At 37.3% G+C, this 18,851-nt stretch overlaps 1 protein-coding gene across 1 annotated transcript in view; it reads left to right on the forward strand.

Annotated features, from left to right (window-relative positions):
* Positions 1 to 18,851, forward strand: part of IL1RAPL2 (interleukin 1 receptor accessory protein like 2) — a 436,774-nt gene that overhangs the window by 187,272 nt on the left and 230,651 nt on the right. The gene's annotated exons all lie outside the window — the stretch shown is intronic.

The raw sequence follows: 18,851 nt of genomic DNA on the forward strand, positions 1-18,851 counted from the left end.
TGTTTAAAAAAAAATTCTCCTCTTAGGAGACCAGACCTGTATTCAGCATATTATGACCTTTTACACAAGGTGTACTGAAACTCAGTCACTGATCAGCCCAGACTAAATAGCAGGCAGCAGTTTCCACATTTACCCAGAATAATGCCATGTCTTTGTTCATACAGGGGCAGTGTAGTTAAAGTGGGTTATTTCATTTTGTCTCTGGAAAGAGAACATCAAAGGAATATAAGTACTTGAGTCAGACAGATGTAGGTTTAAATCTTTATTCTGTTGTGTAGTTGCTATTTTCCTTATATATAACATCTGAATATCCTGTGCCATATTGAGGGTTGAGATGTTGGAAGTCGAGAGGATTAAATGAAATGATATATGCAAAGTGCCTAAGGCTGTGCCTGGTACGTAGCAAGCACAGTGATTAATTTTGGCTGCTGCTGACCTTCTGGGAGAGTTTTCAGGACCCCAAGTCCTGTGGATCCCCAAATGGAACCGCTTCATACTTTATAGATGTTTTCTGTAGTGTCAGTTTTCCTTAGTGCCTTCTAACAGGAGAAGAACAGTTAACTGTGTAGCAGGAGATGATTAGGGACTGAGGCAAGAAGGAGCTCATGCTAATGACTTTTTCCCCTATGGATACTGTCCTTTAAGTCTTTTAATCATCACCAAAGTCTATTTGAGTTAGAGTTTCCATCTTACTAAGTGTTACCCTAGTGGCTTGAAAGGGTTAATGCCACTTCCAAATGTGGAGTATTTTAGGCTTTTTAAAAAAATCTGAACACAAATCCCTACACATCTGTGTGAATTAATCTGGGCCTGTTTTCTTTCCCCCTGAAGGCTCAAGCTGTCGAAAGAGTAAGTTTCTAGATTCTCTTAAGCAATCTATATTTAAGAAAATCACTGAACCTCTTTCATAAGTAGTTCCTTTCATTGTGGAGAACAATCCTGTCCTGTCATAAATCCACTGCAATAGGAATGAAGTGAGTAATAATAGCAGAACATAGTTGAAGAGCAAGAAAGTCGGTGGAGGCAAGAGGTATGTGACACTTAATTCAACATACAATAGAAAGAAGCATTTTCTAGGTATATGTGCATTGTGTGCTTGTGTGTGTGTGTGAATGTATGTGAGCATGTGTGCATAATTTATAAAGTGCAGCTGCTTAGGAAATGAGTGTCTTATTAGAGATGTTGCTCTGTTGATTCCTAAACAAACAGAACCCTGGAAAACATCCACTTTGAGCTGTACTCTTGGCTTGCATAGCCCTCCTTCCCTGCCACCCTCCCATGAAAATCTTTCATTGGGCATCATTAATTCCTCCTGCCTGGGGGTGGTCCCCAAATTATATCATTATGGGGATGCCTAGTGCTATCAGAAGTTGGATTATTAAGGAGCTATGTGAGGCTTTGTTTCCTCATAATGAAAGCACAATGGTCATCTGAATGGAGATTAGTATCTCACTTGGGGTTATGTAATATTTTCTTTATTCCATTCCAGTTGCTGTCCCCTCTTCCTAATTTTTTCAAAATGCCACTAAAACCTATCTTATAAAATTGCAAAGTAATCTGATGGTGATGAATCACTGTTACAAAGAGAAATTTTGCTGAAGCTGTGGATTTTCATTCCCTATGTCATTTTTGTTAAAATGAGGAATGCTTGGAATTTATACATAAACAACTTGCATATTGGCCTTATTTATTAAAGAAGGCTCTTGAAATAGCAGCTGGTTTTAATTACACCTTGTCATTGTGTGAAGAGAGAAAAAATTGTCTTCTTGCACTTAGCTATTTGTTATCAGTTTGGGACTTTTAAGGCATAGTTTGTTAAAATACTATTGAAAAATTAAGATCAGAATGATCGTTCTCAGAAACAAATCTATGAATTCTCTTTCTACCTTGCAAGTCATCAAACCAGGGCCTCTGAGAGAGGTAGCCCAGTTGTTTTAGCATCAGTGCTTTCCCTCACTTCCTTCACACTCCTCTTTTCCAATGTAATTTTTCAACTCTGCATCAAAATTAAGAGGTTAAATTCTCCTGCCCCAGCACACGTGGCCTTTTGCCCAACTCGGTTCACACTATTCATCCTTAGATCAAATCCCTAGAACATTCTCCTGATCTGCCATCTGTGGCCTGACCCCATTTTCTCTTCCCTCTGGTAGGTGTTAGAAAGATTTTGTTTTCTGTCTTATGAAACGCCTGTCTTGAAATCACTTGATAATCCACTTAGCTGAATGGTTTACTCTGTGAAATGTGGTTATTTGGAATAACAGCAGATAAGAATCTTGTTAATTTGATATGTTTGGGATAGCAGAAAGTATCACTAGTTTTTCCTTTAGCAACAATACATTTACCCTCTATGGAATAGTCAAGTCCATGTTTGTCTTTCCACAAATGTTGAATCAAGCCACAATGTTTTCCTTTGAGTAGATAAGCATCTTTTGAGCATCTGATGTGTTGTCCAACCAATGGACAGTAAGGGGTGGGAGAGTAGGTGGAGGCAAAGGATGTTGAAAATGTGGATCCTACTCATAAAGACATAAATCAGCTCTTGGCTTCCTGTGAAGGAACTGGATTATTGATTTGATAACCCTCTCAGAGCTTAGAAAGGTGCTAGGTAGTTCCAGCTCAGGGTTCTAATTCTGGTTTTGCTAATAAATAGGTATTTGACTTTAGGCAAAGTCATTTTACCTCTTTGGGTTCCTGTTTATATAAAAAAAAAGGAAATTGGGCTAGATGCTTAATCTCTCTCTCTCTCTCATGCATGTGACCAAATAAAACACATACAAAGTAAGCAGTCAGTAGAGAAAATAATGAGTCAAAGAAAGCTCCTTCTAGGATATTTCTTGAATTTTATTTTGTCTCTTAAGTATACAGAATAATGACTGTGCTGAGAAATTTTGTCTTAACTAAAGATTAACTAAAATCTGTGAATAAATCACTTTTCAGCATGATCTTAATATCTGTCCTCCCACTTTAGTTCTGCACGCAGGAAGCATTCGAGGCTAGTTTTATGTTCTAGTCCTGGGCGTATCCTACTCATTATAGATTAAGAATTTCTAGCTTCTGGCAGAGACCATTTATAGCATTCTGTCAAAACTAGATTATATACTCCAACTTTGACTGTACATTCCTTGAAGGCAGGGGCTGTAAAATTTTCGTATCTTTTGATACAGATATCTCTGGGAGATGACATTGAGATACAGCATCAATGTTTGGATATTCCTATTTGAAATTTGTAAAGATTATAAATTGGACCAACAGAATAAGACTGTGGTAATAATCAAAATCACATCAGCTCTAATTTATTAAGTGCTTACTATGTGCCTGGCATTTTACATATATTACCTCATTTAATCCTTATAACAAACCTATAATATTCTAATATTCGCATTTACTTGTGGGGATACTGAAGCATAGAATGTTTACATTATTTTTATAACATCATATAGCTAAGTAGTGGAGCTGGGAGTCTAATCCATGTCTGATTAGAAAGCCATTAACCACTGTTGTATTGCCTTAGTTCCTGGCCCATCTACAGAGAAGACAGCATAGCATTCACTTCTTTTTTAAGCTTCAACCCTGACAGATATCCATGTTTTCTTCCCTCTTTGAAACTGACTCTACAAAGGCTTTTCTTCTGAGAAAGTAAATCGAACTTATTATCAAGAATCTCTTTGAATAGGAAAACGCATTCTCATTTCGTACTATCAAGTCACGGAAATGAATAATTATGGAACTTAAAAGCTGGTTCTTATTTTAAAAATAGATTATTAGTTGTAAGCTATTGTTGATTTATTTCCGTCTTCTTAGTTAAAGACAGACTTGTTTTACGTTAAGAGTGTTAACATAAATGTACGAGGATGTTAGTATTCTTCACAAAATTCAACTTTTTGTAAAGATAGACCCTATATTTGTAGGCAACTCATGTCTGTCCTGATGAGTACTGCTTAACCTACGGTTGAATTTTAACCCGACTCTGGATAGGGACCACTCATAGTTATATTTGCAAATCTAAGGAGTAGATAAATCAACCATTCTCCACTTAGTGGATTGCAAGCCCAACAAGGAAAATGATGTCAACATTTCAGAGTGGGGAAAATTGACCTGCTTTTCTGTGCAAAGGGCTCCCTGTCTTTGTTCAAGGACAATGGGCTTTTAAGCAAATACTTCTCTGACTCAATCCAGCTTTAAAGCTGCTTGTGGCTGCTTTGTTAGCTGTCAATAAGCCTGTTATCTTTGTTCTCTAGATTTTCTATCTTTTAAGGGCAAAAGATCCCTTGAGCATGCCTAGTGTGCATACTTTATCCCTGACATTATTGATGTCGCACATATATCTTCCTAGACCATCCAAATTGGCATATTCCAAGGATTTGCGAGGGATAGAGGTAGCACCACTGAAAGCCAGAATTGATGGTCCAAGTCGCACAACCAAGTGATGATTTTGTCCTCTGAATGAGAAATCAGAACTCTGAACGTCCCCAGTCATGAGTATGGTCCTTAGGAAATTGACCTTTGTGGGACTGGACTTCTTGATATTACAGAACACCAAATCTCAAATAATTTAGGCCTTTTATTCAGCTGCTTTTCATTGTCAAGACATATTCAGTCAAAATATTTTTGGAAAATGCATGCTTTTAGCATAAATGAATAATAAATTGACTCAAGTTGGTTGGAAATTACAAGTTAAAACTGCTCTATCTTCTGTAGCTAATATTTTTTTGGCACTGGGATTATGTTTCAGGATGGGAGAACAGTCTGCATGAGTGATCTGATTGGTCATAGAATATTAATTGGCTGCAGACATGGTGTTTAGAGCTCCAATTTAAGGTTGACAAAACTGATAGCTTTCATTTATATGCAAAAGCTCTAACCGTCCCTTTAAGACGGATGATCGGATCCTGCTTTATCTGCCACTCTTTCTTTGCTTTTTAATTGATGAAAAAGAAAGAAAAATAAAAGACAGAACCATCTTCGTACATACTATTCAAAATCATCTTGAACCAAACGGGGTGCCTGAATCATCTTCTCAAAAGCTCATTTGTTTTCTTTTCATCAGATTAGGAAGAGCATGAGTTGTATCTTAGTCTTTTCAGGTTGCTATAACAAAAAAATGGCATAGACTGTATGGTTTATAAACAACAGAAATGTATTTCTTACAGTTCTGGAGGCTGGGAAGTCCATGATCAAGTCACTGGCAGATTTGGTGTCTGCAGTGAGAGCCTGCAGGTGAGAGCCTGCTTCCTTAGTGACAGTGGTTTTCTCAGTGTAGCCTCACATGGCAGAAGGAGCAAGGGATCTCTCTGAGGTCTCTTTTATAAGGGTATTAATCCCATTCATGAGGGGAGAGCCTTCATAACTTAAGCACCTCCCAAATACCCCACCTCCTAATACTATCACTTTGGGCATTAGGTTTCAACATATGAACTTTGAGTGGACACAGACATTCAGACCATAGCAAGCTGATATAAATATTTATTCATTGAAAAGTGTCAAACACAGGATATTATCTCTGCAATTTTAAGACTTTAACAGTGTATCTCTAGCCTTGTAAGAGATATTGACAACTAAAGAGCAATACAATCTGATTTAAGATCCTAGTGAAATGAAGTACTACTTACCTCCATTGCTTCCACCATGCCACTCAATTGCTTGGACAGGTTACTTAGGGAAGGCGTGGTTTTATATGAAGATAAAGAGCAACCACCAGTTTACAAAATATAGATAGATATAGATATAGATATAGATATAGATATGTATCATGGACCCCAAAGAGCAACATATTCCAACATAATTTCCTGTAGGTTAGAGTTAGATTCTGTTCACAAAATAGAAAACTCTACTAAATAGTTTTTCAAACACGTAAGCATTTATTCTTTCAAAGCAAAAAGAATCAGGAGTTAGTCCAGATTTGGTATGGAAGCTTCAGGAAGTCATCAGAGATCTAGGCTTTTACTCTCTTTCTGCTCCTCCATTTTTTTGCATTTAACTTCCATCCCCAAATTACAAGATGGCTGCTGGCGCTCCCGACATCAAAACTATTTTCTATGAAGCAGATTACATGAGGTAATTATCACCTGGGAAATAAGAACCAGGAGAATACCGAACATAGGATAGGGGGCTTTGTGATAGGGATACAGGAAGGCAAAGTCTAGACAATGGGTCTCCAGTCTTACCATATGTATCTTCAGAATCAGCCGTGAGGGATTGATTGAAAACATAGGTTTCCACCCCTCTCAGATCCACTGGATTGTATTCTTTAGTAGAGGGACCCAGGTATCTGAATTTCTCCTAGCCTTCTAGGTAATTCTGGTGATCAGGTAATGTATTTTCCAGGGTGACATCAGCAGCTGTAAGAAGCAAACCCAAAGATGTATAATGGTTGAAGCATAATAGAAATTAATGTTTTTCACACAAAATCCTAAAAAAGTGTTATTAATTCATGAACCTGAGTTCCTTCATTCTTGAAATTTTACCATCTTTAGCATGTGGCTTCCAAGGTCCCCATTATCATCTGTATCAACCTGATGAAAGACAAAATGACATGAAAAAAAACTCATGTGGGAAATTTTTATGGGCCAGGTCTGGAATTGATATAATCACTTCCATTCATATTGTACTGGCTAGAACTCAGAATTACAGTCCTAATTGTGATGGAGACCGGCACATATAGTCTAGGTATCTGTTCATAAAGAAAAGGAAATAGAAATTTTGTAGAAAAGCTAGCAGTCTCTGTCACAGGAAAGTTTGAAGATAGGGCTGGCTTCATGGGCGTGGGATCTGTGTAGTCACACAGTGTCTCGTGCTTAGAAGGGCCCCGCACTGGGTTTAATGATCTGCTGTTACTGTCTTGAAATTCTTAACTTTTGAACAAGAGGCCTCATATTTTCATTTGCGCTGGCCTCCACAAATTGTTCAGCTTGTTCAATTTGGGGAATAATGGCTCAGAGCATGAGGCAGAGCCAGAGAAGTGTGGCACAGTGGGGAACTTTGGGCAGTCAGTAGGCACTGTACTTCAGAAGTGTTTATTAATGAATCAATGTTGTTGACCACCAGAGAGCCCTCTCTCAGGGTGCTGTCCTGTTCTTCATTTTTTTATCAGTGACTTAGATGACATATAAATTATACTTATCACATTTGCAGATGAGAGGAAGTTGGGAGGGACAGTTAATTCTTTGGAGGACATAATTCTTATTCAAAAAGATCTCAGTAGTTTGGAATGATGGGTTGAAACTAACCAGATGACATTTAATCAAAAAAAAATGTAAAGTTTTTCATTCAGGTCCAAAAATCCAACTGCAAAAGTACAGTCTTGGGATTTTATTTGGCTAAGAGTACAAGAAGTGTGATTAAGTTGCCAAAAATGCTAATTCAGTCTTAGTCTGCATCACAGGAAAGTTGGGTCCAGAACAATAGAAGTATTGGTTCCACTGCACTTTAGATGACATTTGAAATCATGTGTTCAGTTTATTTTGCCTTATTTAAGAGACCTATTGACAGATTACATTTTGCCCAAAAAAGGATGTCTAGGATGGTAAAGGGTTTTGGAATACATGTCACCTAAAAGACAATGGACAATTGAAGGAACTGGAAGTGTTTAGCCTGGAAACGGTAAGATTTTCAGACAGGCAGAGGGTGAAAGATATCAAGAAATCTGTCTGCAAATATTTTAGGCATTGGTATATAGAAGGTGTATGGTTTACTATGTGTTATTCTAAGGAGCAGAAACATACAGACAAAACAGGCAAAGAGACAAATGTTAGATGAATGTAAAGAATAAAATTTATTATTATTATTATTGTTCTCTTTAAAATTTATTTGGGGGGGGGTGAGAGGAAGTTAGGTTTATTTATTTATTTATTTTTAATGGAGGTACTGGGTATTGAACCCAGGACCTTGTGCATGCTAAGCACATGCTCTACCACTGAGCTATAGCCTCCCCCTAAGAATAAAATTTTAAGAGTGTTATTTAAAATTTAAATGCTCAACCTTGTGAGGTAGGGAACCTATTGCAGAGAAATTATCAAGCCAAGACTAAATGCTGAGGGAGCTCTTTAGAGGGAATTTATGTATTAGGAGGACTAGAGTCTTTCTAATTTTGATTTTGTTTGGTAAATGCTTGTTGAAATGACAAAATGATCAAGATTCTCTAAAGCTTCTTCTAAACAAGGACTCTGGAGCCACACTCCTTAAATTCAAACCTCAGCTCTATTTCTTACCAAATATGTTAACTTGAGCAAGTCACATAATTTTTTGATATCTGTTTTTTATCTATAAAATAGAGATAATAACAGTGTGTACCTCAATCATAGAGTTTTTGTAAGCATTAAATGAATTAATACCTGTTAATTCCGTGGACCAGTACCTGATTTATACTAAGTGCCATAGAAGTGTTATATATTATTTTCTAGAAATACAGTTGGTGATGATTCTTCTCCCTTTTCTTCAGTAAATGTAGCTTTTCATTGCAGTTAGATAAATTTATACTAGACATAAAATAGAATGCTATGGTGACAAAACCTTTTAAAATACTGAACAAGCAACCAAAATGGCCCTACAGATTTCCTCCTTGGGGACCTCTAGGAATGGCATAAAACAGCTAGCTATACCTCTGGGATATATTGTTGGCAGTTGTTACTTTAGGAGAACATTTCCCACTTTATAGCTTGTATCTTGAGAGTACTTTTTTAAACCTCATAGGGCTTTGATAATTTTTTCTTTCATTTGCTCCTTATATTAACCATATAAACTGTGCAAGTGATTATCATCCCCATCTTGAAGATGGGGAAACTAAGCAACTGAAAAGTTAACAGAATTGTCTAAGGTCACATAATAAATTATTAGTGGAGCCAGGATTAGAACTGAGATTTTGGAGCTTTTCAGCCCAAGTCTCAAACAGTATACCACATGGAGGGTAGAGCTGCTTTTATTCTATCCATTCTGTGGAAGATATTTCGTTAAGCTGATGAAGTGGCTTCCATTTTTGTGCCAATAATTTGCCTACCTGCTTTGCAGCAAAGTTGACATCAGACTGAAACTCCAGCCAATGAGCTCAATTTCCTTTTCATTTTGCAGGGGTAGGGGAGTCAACAAAATCATTGACTTAAGTTCAGTGTATTATCCACATAAGTACTATTGAAACATACCTGCCGGCTCATCCATTTCCTTACACATTATTATAGTTATTTTTTTAAACTCCTAGAGAAAAATGTGACCTCCTTACCAGGGCAGAAGTTGGCCATGTGAATTTTAGATCTGGATTTCTATACACAAGTACTGTGATGGCTTGAGGTATTGGAAAATTAGATTTTTGAAGTGAGTGAGACTTGCTTTGGTAATTGTGTTGTTCTGTCTACCCTACTCCCACTTCTTCCCTGCAGTACCCCCACCCTTTTCCTTTCAACCTTTGTCTCAGTCATACATTACATTTGATTCCCTCCCTAGAAATAGATATAGCTCAATGTTCTCTTAATTTGGTAAGTTAATAATAATTGCTAACATTGATTGAGGACTAACGATGAGCCAGTTCTCTACTTTGCACTTTTGAAGCATGATCTCATTTAATCCTCATAACAATCCTAAAGAGTGGGTGCAATTACCATCCATAGTTAGACAGAACAGAATACCAAAGTTATTAAGAAACATGATCAGTATAGTCCCCTGTACTACACAATCGGTCCTTGTTTTTTATCTGTTTTATATATAGTAGTGTGTATCTGTTCATCCCAAACGCCTAGATTATCCCTCCCTCCTTTCCCCTTCAATAACCGTAAGTTTGTTTTCTATGTCTGTGAGTCTGTTTCTGTTTTGTAAATAAGTTCAATATCTTGTAATAACCTATGTTTGAAAATAATCTGAAAAAGAATATACATATTATTTATAACCTGAATTACTTTGCTGTACACCTGAAACTAACACAACATTGTAAATCAACTATACTTCATTTCAATTTAAAAAAAAAGGAAACATGATTAAGGTCACACAGTAAGTGGCAGAGCCAGATTCAAACTCAGGTATTCTTAACCCAGAGTCTGTGCTTTCAACAGCAATATTACAGGGTTTGTGACCTAGATAGTGGGTGGCAGATGTTTTTGAAAGTTGGAAGAGGCTTTCCTTTTAAAATCATAACATATAAGCAGCCATCTGCTCTGAATTAGGGTGAGATCAGCCCAATGCTGATGAACATCACAGACATTTCCAAGGTCTGGACACACATAAGACAGGCAAGGATGAGGAGCTTTTGCTGTCTCAGGAACTGAAATTCCCTCTTCAAGAGCAGGACAGTACTTTTTCTTTCTTTTAGGCTCTCTGAGACTTAAGTGGCTATATGCTAGTGAGTTCCAGTTCTCGGGCTCCTACTAAAGCATTGATGGGACATCAGCCCATAGACAAAGATCCTGAAGGTCTGGGTTTCAGTTAGACTTGTAACTAACCTGGCAGGCTAAAAGCAGAGCAGTAGACACTGAGTCACCCAATGCAGCAAGATTGATCTACAGTGTTTGAACTGGTTGGTAACCCCAGGTAACCACCCTCACAGAAGAAAGTTTCCTGAAAAGCCTTTGGTTCTCTCACAAATGACCAGACCACTTCTTGACTAAAGACACTATTAGAGAAAGTGCATGTTTGCTATAGAAATATCCAATGGCACCAGATCAATGTGGCATAAGGCCAGAGCAGCCTTGAACACTTGGGTTTCATCTGTACTGGAATATTCTGCAGGGAAGCATTAGTTCAGATCAGTGGATGATGGGGAGAGGGGGTATGTACAACCCTCAGGTGAATTAGAACATACTTGGAAGCTGCTTCATTTAAACCAGTATAGAGAAGCCTATGGTGTGGAGTGACAGGAAGTGACTATCCTGTCATAGCATTAGCTTGCCTTATGATATTCAAAGCCGTCTTAATCAAAGATGCAGATTCTCCTTCTAAACACTGAGTCCAATCTCTTTACAAAATCATATTAAGTAATGAGTGATAATGACAGCTGAGGAAGTGCTTATCCTGTCAGAAAATATGGGGCTATCTCTAAAGTTCCACAGTTAGAGGGGAAGTTTATGAATTTGATTCAGGAACACAAGGCATTCTGTTTTAGGAGACTTGGTTCCTACTTTGAAAAAATTTCTGAGATTTCATCTGTCAGTTTCTAGAGATAGCAGTCCTTGCCCTACTAGCCTCCCAGTTGGACCCAAGAGATAATAATTGAAAGGAGAAAGTGCTTTGTAAATTCAGTTGATTTTTCTCTCTTATCTTCAATTCTTCTGCATTCAGTAATCGCATCTTGAAATCACCTAGCTTGTATTTTCTCCTTGGAACTGTGAACAATCATAATTGGCTTCATTTCAAAATCAATTTCAACATCATAGGTCATCAACTTATATTTGGTTAATTAAATTAGTGCTCATCAGTGTTAGGAAGACAGGGAACAAGCTTGGAAACCTCCCAGAGGGTTGCCATCATGTGGGAAATCAATCAGGATTTGTAAGGGCCAGGTTCTGACTTCAGTGATGAAAATGGAAAGCAGAAAGACTTTGTTTTCAGATACTTTCCTGGTAGGATTGAGTTCGTTTGAAATACTATTACATATTCATCCTAGAGAGTTTTAGGGGGAAAGAGCCAAGCTTTAAAATCAGATAGACATAGATGTGGGTAACAGTTCTGCCCCCTTTGCTAGCTGGTCAAGTTACCCAACCTCTCTGAGCCTTAATTCCCTCAACAATAAAACAGGCGTAATAGTAGTACTCACCTCATAAGAATGTTGTGAGGATTAAATGAGACTAGGAAACTACAGAATAGGAGTCAGAATTGGAGTTTAAATCCTGGTTCTGTCCCTTAGTAGCTGTGTATCCTTAGGGGAGCAGTTTACCTTCCCAGAACCTCAGTTTTTTCATCTGCAAAGTGAAAGTAACATCCTACAATTTATAGGTTTTTTGATGACCATCCATGTGACTTGCTGTCATGCAAACAAATGGGTTAATCATGATTATGATTATGAAATCATGATTATGAAAAATTCTCTGGACATGTAAAGCAAACAGGAAGGGGAGTGTAAAGGGATAATGCCTGGTGATTGATAACTTTCTTCAACTTCAGACCCCAACTAAGTCAGTCTGCATGTTAGAAAGGTTCTCCACTTAGACGGACAATTTCTCACTGTGTTCTAAATATCATATCATGTTTAATGATTCCCAAAAGAATTAGAAAATTATTCTTGGCATGAAACTTTTGATTCTAAAGTAATTGCTTATTTAATATTCACAGCTGTAGTCCTCACTAGGGACTACAAGCACATCCACATGGTTGAAATTGCTTCAGTGATATTTTGCTTTTTCTTATTCTTCTATATTTCAAAATATTATATTGATAGGCTATGAATGCTGAATGATTTTGACAGCTGTAAATAAATAAATCATTACGCTGAAAACAATAGTATCAATACCAGCCAAGTCTACTCAAATAATTGTCTTGATGGACTTCTGTTTGAAATACAAAGAATATGTCTCCATTTACAAACTGATTTGGCTGAAATGAGACCAGGAAATAAAAGTTCATTTTATTAAAATACAACACATGCAATGTAGGTTCTTATTCCATATGCCAGACAAGATGTCATATTCTTCTTTAAATTCCATTTGTATTTTATTTGATTACCTGTTTTGGCATTTTAGTAGGCAGAATAACGGCTCCACCAAGATGTCCACATCATAATCTGTTAGGACTATGTTAGATTATACAGCAAAAGCAAATTAGCGTTGCAAATGGAATTATGATTGCTAATCACCTGACTTGAAAGTAGGGAAATTATCGTGAATTATCCAAGTGAGCCCAATGTAGTCACAGGGGTCCTTAAAAGTAGAATAGAGAGGCAGAAAAGAAGGTTGGTATGATGTAATGTGAGAAGAACTCAACCTACCATTCCTGGCTCTGAAGCTGGAAGAAGGCCAAGCACCAAAGAACGTGGTCACCCTCTATAAGCCGGCAAAAGAAAGGAAATAAATTGTCCCCTAGGACCTCAGGAAAGGACACAGCCCTGCCAACACCTTAATTTTAGTACAGTAAGATCCATGTCAGACTTCTGACCTCCCAGACTATGAGATAATGATAAATGTGTTGTTTTAAACCACTAAATTTGTGATAACTTGTTACAACAGCAATACAAATTAAAACAGGCAATTACCTCTATTCTTCATTTACTGCAGCCATTTGTACATGCCTGTCTTTCATACTTGATGAACCCTTTTGATATGGCTCCATGTATTCTTCAGATTTGTACTTTGCATCCCCAAACCCAGCATAGACACACAACTTGTTTAGAAGGACTATAAACATTTGTTAACTGATTGAAAGAATGAATGACACCAAATAATCCAAGATTGAATTTTTGTCCTACTCTTTGACCTGTAGAATTGTGTATACACAGCTAAAGGTATTCAGTCAATTTTCCCCAAACTCCATCAATTCAATAAAATAACTGTTTTTGAGATGCTTATATGGAAACAGTAAATAGGATATGTTTTGAATGAAGGAGAAAGAGTCTTAAAAAATAAGGAAGAGTGGAGATTGTCACTCTAAGTGAAGTAAGTCAGAAAGAGAAAGAAAAAATACCATAAATCACTTATATGTGGAATCTTAAAAAAGGACACAGATGAACTTATCTACAAAACAAAAACAGACTCACAGACATAGAGAACAAACCTATGGTTACCAGGGGGTAAAGGGGATGGGAAGGGATAAATTGGGAATTTTAAATTTGCACCTCTTTGGGAGTAATGGAAATGTTAGCTATCTTGATTGTGGCAGTGGTTTCATTGGTGTATACATCTATCAAAATTTATCAAATTGTATATCTGAAATATGTGTAGTTTACTGTACAGGAATCATACCACAATAAAGGTGTTTAAAAAAAAACAAGGAAGAGTGGTAATAGCTCATAGCAGCTATTAGCTCAGATTCAACAGTCAAATAGCCTTAGGTTGAATCCTGGATCCATAATGTATTTATCAGCAATATGACTTGAGGCAAGTCACTTTATCTCACTGAGCCGCAATTTTCTCATCTGTCAAATGTTGACAATATTAGGACCTACTTCATGTATTGTTGTAAGGATTTAATGAGGGAATGAATGTAAAAGAGCTTGGCATGAAATGCATGCTTAATCAATGTTAAGCCATGGTGCAGTGGCAAGAATATTGATCTTTAATTCAGGAAACATGGGTTTTGGTCTTCTGCTTTATCACCAACTTGCAATATGACATTCAGCAAATCCCTTCCTTTTCTGCCTTTCAGTTTAATCATCTGTCAGAATAGCCAGATGAGTTAAATAAGAGTTTGTCTAGCTGTAAAATTATCTATCCTGTAGTATCTTATTATATTCTTAAGCATTACTATCAGGGCCAAATTTCTAGAATCTGACAGAATCAAATGAGGATCTTGATGTAAATTAAAAATTGATCTATCTCATAAAGATATGGCGTATATATCTATACATCTATATATGCACAATGGAATACTATTCAGCTGTGAGAAAGATGGAAATCCTGCCATTTGTGACCACGTGGATGAACTTGGAGGGCATTTTGCTAAGTGAAATAAGTCAGATAAAGACAAATACTGTGTGATATCACTTATATATGAAACCCCCCCCAAAAATCCAAACTCACAGAAAGAGACTAGAATGGTGGTTACCAGGGGCTGGAGAGTGGGGAAAATGGGGCGATACTGGTCAAAGAGTATAAACTTCAAGTTAGAAGATGAATAAATTGTGGGGATCTAATACACAGTATTGTGATTATAATGAATAATACTGTAATATATACTTGAAAGTTGCTAAAAGAGTAGATCTTAAATGTTCTCACCACAAAAAAAAGAAATGATAATTATGGGATGTGATAGAAGTATTATTTAACTACATGGTGGTAATTGTATTGCAATATATAAGTGTATCAAATCAACACACTGTATACTGTAAACGCACACAACGTTATATGTCAATTATCTGTCAATAAAACCCCCCAAATTAAAATCAATCTATCTTCTATGTGTAACTTCCCATTACTTTGGTCCTAACCATATCCCAGGTTATGTGTGGAACTCAGTAGTACACTATCTTACGTGATTTCTTTGATAGTAATCACATTTGGAATGTGTCAGACATCAACAATATAAGGGTCCAGGGAGTACTATTTTTGAGAGAGAAGGCAAAATCTTTCTTGAGGGGAAAAAGGCAAGATTGAAGAAAAAGCATGCTCTGTGAAGAAAAAAAAATACCATCACAACTTCTGTTTAAGTTTCTATTTTCCCCAAGGTTGTTTTCTTTTCAAGTTTGAAGAAGTTGTTTTATGTCTGAGCAGATTTGTGCTGAATAAACATTGTTCTCTCCAGAGAAGGGCCCTGTGTCAAATGGCATTGAGAAGAAATTGCCCTGCTTTTATGGTCACGCCTTTCGAGAGCTCATGCATTGCTTAAAACTCAAATATTAGTGGAAATAAATATGGAATCTAGAGGAGAGGGCACCTCAGGGCACTTCACAGCAGCCCAGACCATTCACAACCCTCAAGGCACATCCACTGAATTGCAAGGCAGGACCCAGTCTTTGAGTCAGATGCCCAGAGAAGTTGCTAGGGGGCCTGACCTGTGCAGGGGCAATGGCCAGGTGGGTTGCCCGTCACTTCCCTAGCAACTCAGCATCTCCCTGTTAAAGAATCACCTATTGCTTCAAAGGAAATACCTGACTTTAAGTTATATGCTAAATAAAGACGCATACTTAGAATGGCTTCAAATGATGGCAGGAGTATTTTTAATGCAACTAGAATGTGTTTGTTTTAAAAGCAATTGAATCCTATGAATATGACCTCCTGTCTGTTTGACTCTGGTTCTCAAGAATTTTATCTTCACATAAGGAACATGAGCCACCACCATCAGTGATAGTGACTTACTAAAGGAAATTATTCTTAGTCAGGAGTAGGGAAGTGTGGGAGATGCATAACAAAATCTCTGAAGGTCGAGCCACCAATGGTTTGAAACAAATCTCTGAATGACTCTTGGAATCACTGGCTTTATTTTTTTTCTTGACCCCATCACAGCCTTTCTACTACAGCTGGAGCACCTACAAAATACATATTCTCTGTGGACAGAGTTAATAGATAAACAATATATGTCAGTCTGCCACTCCTGTTTTAAAAAAGGCAGAGAATATTAGAGTTTTGGTGGAGTAAATATTTACAAGAAATTAATTGTTACAGTGTTTTGTTGATGGAGGTAGTAACAGGCTGAAGTGAAAACAAGGCTTGACTTTTAATGGACAGTGATGTACTTCTTAATTTAAAACATGCCAGGGAACTCTTTCCTCAGATGTTTTTAAGTGGAGAAATCACTCATAACAATGCTGTTTGGAATCTTGAGGAAAATAACTTTATCTGTCTTCAGTAACGTCCCTATTTGTTGACCAACACCGGTGTGAAGACAGGTGGTCAGTGGAGGGTCCCGAGGCCAATTATGTGCCTGCTGTTTAACTGCCTCCTAAGTAATAAAGCCTATTATTTCACATTTTGAGACATCCTTTGAAAGCAACTAGCCTTACGAGAAGAGGTTCAGATGTCTTCAGTTCATACCAAGGTTTAAATCGCAGAGTTCTTTGCAGCCAGATTTGATTAGAGAGAGAGAACATTGGGTGCTTAAAAGCAGGCTGGAGAAGAAACTCTTTTGAAGTAGGGTACATAAAACAAGGAAGCTTAGGGCAAAGGGGATATATTATATTTAAGACTGGTCCTTTTTGGGTTTATAAATTTGGAGGATTAAAGATGGTATTAAATAATATTTATTATTTATTTTTCCTGGATGATCACCTAGATCAGGGGATTCTCAGCCTAGTAATTCTAGACATGACGTATTTACAACATATGGGACTTTATAATCATTAAGTAGTCAGTAAAATATGTGCATCATAATTCAGAATTAGGAAGTCTATGAAGTTAATTCAAAAAAAGATGTTCCTTTCTAAGGAATACTAGTGCTTATGATGTTTCCAGAACGCAGCAATTTCTGGATTCATTTTTATCAATTTATGAAATCTTGAAACTAGTTAACTACTTTGGCTAGGCTTGACCAGTCTCCCTTCATGATTACAGGAAACCATTAAAGATATTAACAAGATCCCTGGCTCTCCCTCGACTGAATGTGCTTAGTAAGGACCTCCATTTTCTTTTCCCACATGAAGACTATTCCCAAGTCTCCTTTTCCAAGATCTTCAATTCCCTCAGGACATCAGAGAACCTAAGTTTCCTGCAAGACAGTGGTTCTCAGCCTGGGGTGATTTAGCTCCCCAGGGGCATTTGCCAATGTCCGGAGACATTTTTGGTTTTTTACAACTGGAGGAGAGGGCTACTGTAATTAGCAGGCGGACGCCAGGGATGCTGTTAAACAACTTACGATGCACAAGACAGCCATCTACAACAGAGAATTGTCTGGCACTGAACGTTAATATTGCTGAGGTTGAGAAATCTTGCTTTGGGGGGATTCTTCTTTTACTCAAGGTGTGCATGCCGTCTTGACCAAGGTCTGGAGTTAAAAACTTGTCCATTCAGCCTCTCTTTCCTGGGATTTTGAATCTTGAACAAAGTGACCCAAGGACAAAAAACAAGACACAACATGACAAAGCAAAGCATTTAAAAAGAAAAACACAGTTGGAATGAATTCAATCCAGTGATGAGATCAAGATGAAATTGTTGTGTAGTGCCTTTTGCCTGTGCATCTAGACCTGATCTGGTTTCTTTCCTGTATCTAAACTTAGTTCCTCAGACATCCTGTTCATCCTTGAGATACCCTTCTGATAAGTTCCCTTTTTGCTTAAATTAGTTTCTGTTCATTGTAACCTAAGAACCCTATGGGAAGCACCCACTTTTGGAGAAAGAATACTGTGGGAAAATAACTTGGAGATTGTGTTTATTTGTTCCACAGTGTCAGACACTACCTTAATTGCTGGGTAATGTGAGACATGATTCTTATCTAGGAGCTTCCAAATCTGGTTAGGGAGACTAGATATACCCATGTAAGGTGAGGTTTACATTGTATTCAAAGCAGTGTATACCATGAACCAAATGCGGAAGGCTTTCTGGAGGGTGTAGGACTTAAACTGACTTTTGGCAGATAGATAGGACTTGGGATGATAAAAAGGAAAGGGAAGATCTTAGGCATCACAGGCATGGTAAGATCAAGCAGAACTCATTTCAGATCCCTGTTTTACAAGTCCAGAGCTCCTTGACTTTGGAAAAGTTATCTGTAGAATGTAACATAAAATGCCTTAGAACAGTGACTAGCACAGAGCAGATTCTAAATAAATGAGAACTCTGATAGCTATTATTATTTGTCTCCAAGTTTAGGGAAAGTGTTTAAGCCAAGATGCAGGGTTTGAAATTAATGCAATGTATTAATAGGGCAGATAAGGAAAGTAACTTGGCCAAACAAAGCAGAGATAAAGTAGAAGAGTAGTTAAGAGGCCGGAAGGGTTGGTTTGTTTTTTGTTGTTGTTTTTGTTGTTGCTATTGTTTTTTAAGTCTACATTGTAGTTGCCTTTATGTTCATAGCTTACAGGTTCAGATTTTATCCTCTTATTTAGGAGACATTGGTAGATTCTATATGGTTAAATGTTGTGATGAAAATAGTGATTTTGGAATGCGACTTCAGTGCTAGTGTGTTGAATGGATTTGGACAGATCCATTTCATTGACCTTAACATACACAGTTCATAGTGGCTTCATTCATAGAAATTAGAGAGTCACTTTATGATTCTAGTGGGTTCATACACTTAGTGTTCTTGCATCAAGCTGTCCTTCCTGTCCCTACTACTTGGCTCTCTGGCAAGTCTAATTA

Source organism: Vicugna pacos, chromosome X, assembly GCF_048564905.1.
Source record: "Vicugna pacos chromosome X, VicPac4, whole genome shotgun sequence".
In the NCBI taxonomy this organism is placed as follows: Eukaryota; Metazoa; Chordata; class Mammalia; order Artiodactyla; family Camelidae; genus Vicugna; species Vicugna pacos.